Raw genomic sequence first — 7,496 nt, 5'->3', positions numbered from 1 at the left:
AAAGTTCTGTCAAATTTAAAGAGACAAAACAATGTCTTTAAAGCTAAAAACCAACTAGGTGTTTTCTTCCTCTGCCTTTTCCTGAGTCAGTGCTGAGTACATAAGTCTTACAAGGACTTCTTGAAGACGTTTATTTTCCTCATCCCAGAAATGCCCAAGGTACATTTTGTATTGAATAAGAAGTGCTCTAATGTAAAAAGGGTACATTTGTGGTGCATGAGAAGTTAACAAAGTATTTGAATTAAGGACCCTCTATACAGGGTCACTGGAGTCCTGGTGTGGTGCTGTGGGTTAATGCATCAGACTGCAAAGCTGTTTGAACTGCAAGGTCTGTGGTTCAAGCTCACCAGCTGCTCCTTGGAAACGCTATACAGGGTCGCTATGGGTCAGAATCGACTCAATGGCACTTAACAACAACAACCACCCTGGTGTATTTACCCATAAGAGCTCCATTTTATATGTCAGTGTTTGACCATGTCCTGGAAATATCAGGGCTGGATCACAGTTCAACAGTCAGAAACAACCCTGTGTTCCTCTTCATATGTGGCCACTGTGGTAAGGATTGTAATTATATGAGGGGCTTCAAAAAATTTTGTGGAAAATGGAATAGAAAGATCTTGGAATTTTTCAGCAAAATTTTTGAAGCCCCCTCTTACATTCTTACTGACTCCTCACAATACTATGAGATAGCCCCAGTTCCTTAAGTAGGCAAACAAAATGGTTGGAGAGGTTAAATGACTTCCCTAAGGTCACAAAGCTCGTAAGTGGTGAAGCTGGGATTCAGTTTCAGGAAGCCTGGCTTAAGAACCTCATCCTAGAGATTTTGAATCCCAGTGCTGTCTGTGATCTGTTGAGCCAGGTCTTGAACCCTGGCTGCACACTAGAGAATTCTGGGAAGTTTTAAGAAATCCTCATGCCCAGGCCACAACCTGGATCCATTACATCATAATGTGGAGGTGAGACCCTTTTATCAATATGTTTTTAATGTTTCCAGGTGATTGCAGTATGCCATCAGTCTGACCAAGAAATCATAACTCTTTCACCTGTTAATTTTTAAAAATAGAAAACAATTCCACTCCACTTCATTCATTTCCACAAACATATGTTAAATGGTCACTATATACAAAGTATGGTGCAAACTTTATACTATGGCATGTCCTTGTTCCTTGGGGATGCAGCTAACTTACACTTTCATTTTCCTATATATGTCCCAAAAGAGAAAGTGGTTACTAAGTACTTTGGTGTCCAGGACTGCTAACTGCATGGTCAGCTATTCAATCGCACCAGAAACTCCTTGAAAACCCTATACAGGATTGCTACGACTTGATGGCACTTCAGAACAACAACATTGTAAGCCCCCAAAAGTTTGTGCCAATTTCAATGTCAAGGAATGTCGGGTCTACAGATGCTGAAAGGAGCTAAGGGCCTTTCTTCAGAGCCAGCACTCTGAATTGGGACGTCTAGCCCCTAAACTGTGATAGAATACATTTCTGTTTGTTAAAGCCATCCACCTGTGGTATTTCTAGTGTAGCAGCTCTAGACATTGAAAACACCTGGATGTGGTGTGTGACATCTTCTATCTTATAAGAGATAAAAAGAGAGAGAAATGAGCAAAAATCACAGGGATAAGAAAGACTAGTCAGGAGTGAAGTCTGTCATCTAGACCTGGGGTCCCTGTGCTTTAAAACCCCTACAGCCAGTGGAACACTGATGACAAGCCACATGGAGATCTCCAAGGAATGCTGGGCCCAAGATGCTGAAAGGAGACAAGACCTTCCTCCTAAACTGTGAGTCAACAGAGAGATAAAATCTTCCCCTGAGTAGGCATACAGACATCTTCTCTCCTAAACTGTGAGAGAATAAATTCTTGTTTGTTAAAACCATCCACTTGGGGTATGTCTGTTATTGTTGTTGTTAAGTGCCATTGGTGAGCTTGAACCACCGACCTTGCAGTTCAAATCAACTTTGCAATCCAGCTTATTAGCCCACAGTGCCACACCAGGCCTGTTATGTTGTTGTTGTTAGGTGTCATCGAGTTGGTACTGACTCATAGCGACCCTATGCAAACAGAATGAAACACTGCCTGGTTCTGGGCCAACCTCACAATTGTTGCCATCCTTGAGCCCATTGATGGTGCCACTTCGCCAATCCATCTTGCTGGGGGTCTCCCTCTTTTTCTCTGACCCTCCACCTTACCAAACATGATATCCTTCTCCAGTGACCGGTCCCTCCTGACAATATGTTGAAGTATGAGAGATGAAGTCTGGCCATCCTGGCCTCCAAGGAGCACACTGCCTGCACTTCTTCCAACACAAATCTGTTGGTTCTTTTGGCAGCCCATGGCACTTTCTGTCCTCCAACAACATAATTCAAATGCATCAATTCTTCTACGGTCTTCCTTATTTACTGTGTAGCTTTCGCATGCATATGAGGTTATCGAAAATACCATGGCTTGGGTCAGGTGCACCTTAGTCCTCAAGCTGACATCTTTGCTCTTCAACACTTTAAAAAGGTCTTATGCAGCAGATTTACCTAATGCAATACATCGTTTGATTTATTGACTGCTGCTTCTTTGAGTGTTGATAGTTGATCCAAGAAGAATGAAGTCCTTGTCAACCTCAATCTTTTCTCCGTTGACAAGAATGTTGTTTATTGGTCCAGTGGTGAGGACCTATGACAAGTCTGTTATAGCAGCACTAAATACTTAAGACACTACAGTAGATTCATAAGGGTAGGTTTATAACGTTTTAGAAAGACCCTCCACATTTAGAAGTATTACCTTAAAAGGAATTATACTATTGTAACACAACATAAAAAACCTGCTATTGCTTCTGTTGGTGTTAAGGGAAAAAGCTGAAAGAAACAAAGGTGAAATTTCACAGATCTAGGGTTCTATAACTGACCTGCCATTAGCACTGCCAACTTGGAAGTGCAGAGCTGCTGATGTGATCAAAACGGCTGTGAAGCTACTTGCCAACCATCGTGACAGGAAGGGTTAGAGGGATTCTTTTATTAGACCTGGATTCTATTTCTTGTCAGTGAAGTCGGTGTTTAAGATCAAGGATTCCTCAGGGTCCAAACGGTTTTGCAGTCTGCTGCTTATGTGTGTATTTGGACAGATAACGGTTGTTTTAAGGTTTAGTCAGTCAAAGCTTTTCTAGGCTCATATGTTTTTAGCCATGCATTTTTTCCTGTCATTTGGCATGTTTCTGATATATTTGTTTAATGAATTACTAACACTAGCTCCAAATACAAAGTTCTGTCCTAACAATTCTCAAGTCTAATTTATTTATTTAATTCCTCATTCCATGTCATTCTCTTTTTCATTCAACTCAATGGGGACCACCACGAGACCAGGGAGTGTGGTGGCTCTAGACTGCTAACCACAAAGTCAGCCGTTCAAGCCCACCAGCTGCTCTGCAGGAGAAAGATGAAGTTTCTGTTCTCACAAAAGTCTTTCTGCTCTCACAGCCTTGAAAACCCAGTAGAGGGTCACTATGAGTGGGAACTGACATGGCGGCACTTAACAACAACAGCCTTGAGACCACCATGCTTGGCTGGCAAGGCCACGCCCTCAGTCTGAATTTTGCTGCTGGCCTCAGTCCTACTCAGGAACAGATGATGACTTTTATAAATTCTGGACACTTTTTCCTTCACAAGCCACTTCCTCCATAAAAAAGTATTAGTATTATATCTTATGACTGCGTGGGCATAAATACAAATGAAAACTTCAGCCCTATAAATTCTGCTTTTTATTCTGGTTTTCAAATGAATTTTTAAATTTTTAATAAAAACATTTAAAAGTCTTCAAAGTAATAAATATTAAAAGAATGTTCAACCCTAGACACATGCCTATAGGTTGAGTCTGGCCTTAGTGACCCTTCATGACTTAAAGCCTTTCTCAATCATACTTACTGCTTTTGGGGTCTAGTTGCATTAAGCTTTCCAAAAATTTGAGGCCCCAAATTTCTGGACTCTCTCATTTTATTTGATTTCTGTTTGCAAATCCCCAGTCATTTTTGCCTGAGCTCACATCCTTGTGTTATAACTTACTACACCAAGCCAATAAATAGTTAAGATTTTATTTTCTAACCTCTTCCTTCAGAGCTTATAAGCTTGGTAAACACTGTTCTTCTTTTCAAGAGACTGCAGACAGCAGCGTTACCAAATATCTTGCTACGCAATTTGAGTCTCTGCATATAGTTCTAACCTCCAATTTCAGTCTCATTATCCATCATCTGTTAAGCCAATGCTTTATATTTTAGGTTTGTGTTACAGCTGCATGTCACTACCAGTCAACAAGCTCCATATAAGTTAAGGCAGTCTAGACATGATAATAGATCAACTCCCAATTATTACTGTAGGATGAGCACTGGACTGCGATCCATAAGGTCAGCGGTTCAAACCCACTAGTCATTCCAATAGAGAAGGATGAGGCTTTCTTCTCGCATGAAGACTTAATGGTCTTGGAAACCCTACACAGGGTCACTCTGAGTTGGAATGGGCTCGATGGCAGTGAGTATCACAGTAAGATTTTACTTCCTGCCACACAAATGGCAGTGGACAGTTGATAGTGAGGGAGAGTGGGGTGTAATGAGGTTTCTGTCCCACACTGAGACAATTCCCAAGGTCTGCTTAGAAGGTACTGGCACCCAGTCAATAGAAAGGTAGCATAGTGGTTACGAGTTGGACTACTACCCTCAATTTCAGCAGTTCGAAACTGCCAGCTGTTCCACAGGAGAAAGATAAGGCTTTCTGCTCCCATAAAGATTTACAGCCTCGGATCTATATGGGGTCGCTATGAATCTGAACTGACTCCACAGCACACTACCACCACCACCAACAACAACAGAAAGGGGAAGAGAGAGTGGAAGACTACAGAAAAAGGTTTTTAGAATTAGGCTTGGCTGGAATGGTCCTAACAGTACTGTAAGAGGTAACCGTGCACATCTCTCACAATCTGGAGGTGTGCATTCTAGGAGTCATGGGGGCAAAGTCGAATCAGGGACCTAGGCTCCTTTTAACTTGACATTTGGCTTGGCATGACTTCCATTCCCGTAAGATCACCTCATGATCCAATGGGCTGCTGTAGCTTCAGCTAGTACTTTCTCCTTCCAGGTGGCAGCATGAAGAAAACACAGAGAGAGTCTGATTATTCTTTTACAGACTTCCTGGAAGCATCCACACCTCACTTCTGTTTCATGCCCCTGATCGGAACTTAGCCATGTCTAGATGCAAGGGAAGCTAGAAGGTGTAGTCTTTACACTAAATGGACAAGCATCCAGCTAAGGAAGAAGGAGAAACTGGATATTGGGATTCTGAAGTAGGAGTCTTTGCTACAGCTAGATTTTCATGTGAAATTCCCAGTTTTTAACACCGTATCTGTCATCTAGTTTCAGCATAGGAACTGCTAGTTTTGTGAACCTGGTGTACAGGAAGGTTAAGGAAGTGTAGGATCAACCCAGCTCCCCAAGAGCTCACTAGCCTTCTCCAGCCTCAGACCTGGGCTGGGTCCTTGCCTCAGGCCCTCTGACAATTCTCTCCTTCTCAATGCTTGGATCTCCTACCATGGTGAGACCGTCTTGCCAGAAGAGGTACCATGGTGTGGTAAAAAAGTACTGGATTTTCTGGAAGACTTATCTCACTTGAATCCGTGCCCTAATTATTGACTAGTTGAAAACAGAAATACTTTTACAACCGTAAATTGAGAGTAATAGCACTCTCCGTACATGCGTCACAGGGTCTTTTTTTGAAGGATTCACATGGGTCACTTCTTTAAAGTTTTTTGTTGAAAGAAGGAAAGAAAAGAGGAAGGAAGGGAGGGAAGAAAAATGTCTAAAAGACTGCTTTATGTACAAAGTTGAAGTAGCTGTAAAAATTCTCTGTGAGCGTCTATATATGCTGAATATTAATGACTTTATTGACACAAACTTTGCAATGAAAAGCTTTATCCTAATAAGATAGTTAGAATCGGTTCCTGGATCATGCACATGTGAGAAAACATTGCCAGATGAGTTCTCAGTATTATGGTGTGACTTCTTGTTACTGTCTTAGTGCGATCCAGATGGTTCTGGGGAGAAGCAGAACCTTCATTTCCTTTTCTACCCAGAAGTGCAAAACTCTTTGTATATAAAGACACTTGGCTCGATTGATAAATTCCAAACTATGTGCAACCGTTAAATGATATAAAAATAAAATTGTAAGGAGAAAGCACGCTTATCCCATGACTGACAGCCCAGAGACTTGTGAAGGAAGCCTTACACAAAAGCACACATACTTGCCCTCAAGAATGAGCCCTTGAACATGCACAATCATTGCAGGCACCCTTTTGGCAGATGGAGGCTTTTGCTGAGTAATGCCAGTGGGACATATGAGTCATAGGTTTTTTAAATGATCATTTTATTTTTTAATTTTCAGAACATGAAGTTCCCTAGAAGCCCTTTCTCAAAGAATCAGAAAATGATAGCAGTTTGGGAAAACTAGTTTTGTGCAAGGAAAAAACTTGTTATAATAATTAGGAGAACACCCAGATCTGGAGCCTAAGACACACACTGGCCCTAAATATCAAAAGGAAACTTCACTGCAGAGCAATTCATAACATGCACCATCCCTTAGGGAAGAAGTCAGTATCATAGTAAGTCCAGTGCCAAGATTCACAGTATCATCATGACTGGCCAGACTCCAAATCCTTCAGCATCTGTACACTGCCTGAAACAGTGTTGGTGTTTCTGTTGAATGAATAAATATACAATGTACCACTGAAGAATGAATGAATAAATGTATTGACATTACCCACTTGTATCTGAATAACAACAAAGAGTTCCAGGGTAACAGGCTGAGTACCATCAGATGCATGCAAAAGCTGGACAGTGAATAAGGAAGACCATAGAAGAATTGATGCTTTTGAGTTATGGTGTTGGAGGAGAATATTGAAAGTGCCATGTGCTGCCCAAAGAACCAACAGATCTGTGTTGGAAGAAGTGCACCCAGAGCGCTCCTTGGAGGCCACAATGGCCAAACTTCATCTCTCATACTGTGGACATATTGCCAGAAGGGACCAGTCACTAGAGAAGGATACCATGTTTGGTAAGGTAGAGGGTCAGAGAAAAAGAGGAAGACCCCCAGCGAGATGGATTGGCCAAGTGGCAGCATCAATGGGCTCAAGTGTGACAACAACTGTGAGGTTGGCCCAGAACCAGGTAGTGTTTCATTCTGTTGTGCATAGGGTCACTATGAGTCGGTATCCACTCGATGGCACACAACAACAACAACAACAAGGATGAGTATCTGAATTTTAACTTGCTTATATCAATTCTCTGGAGTCCTGGTATGGTGCAGTAGGATAAGCACTGGACAGCTAACCATAAGGTTGGTGATTAAAATCCTCAAGTCCCTCCTTGGAAACCCTGTGCAGGGTCACATATAACAACAACGGCATATCAATTCTCTGGACAATGTTACATAAACATACACCTTCAGATTGCCTAGTTCAGCTA

This window comes from Chrysochloris asiatica, unplaced genomic scaffold (assembly GCF_000296735.1).
Source record: "Chrysochloris asiatica unplaced genomic scaffold, ChrAsi1.0 scaffold00001, whole genome shotgun sequence".
NCBI classification, from domain to species: domain Eukaryota; kingdom Metazoa; phylum Chordata; class Mammalia; order Afrosoricida; family Chrysochloridae; genus Chrysochloris; species Chrysochloris asiatica.
The sequence above is the reverse complement of the archived record's forward strand: the minus strand, read 5'-3'. Positions refer to the sequence as shown.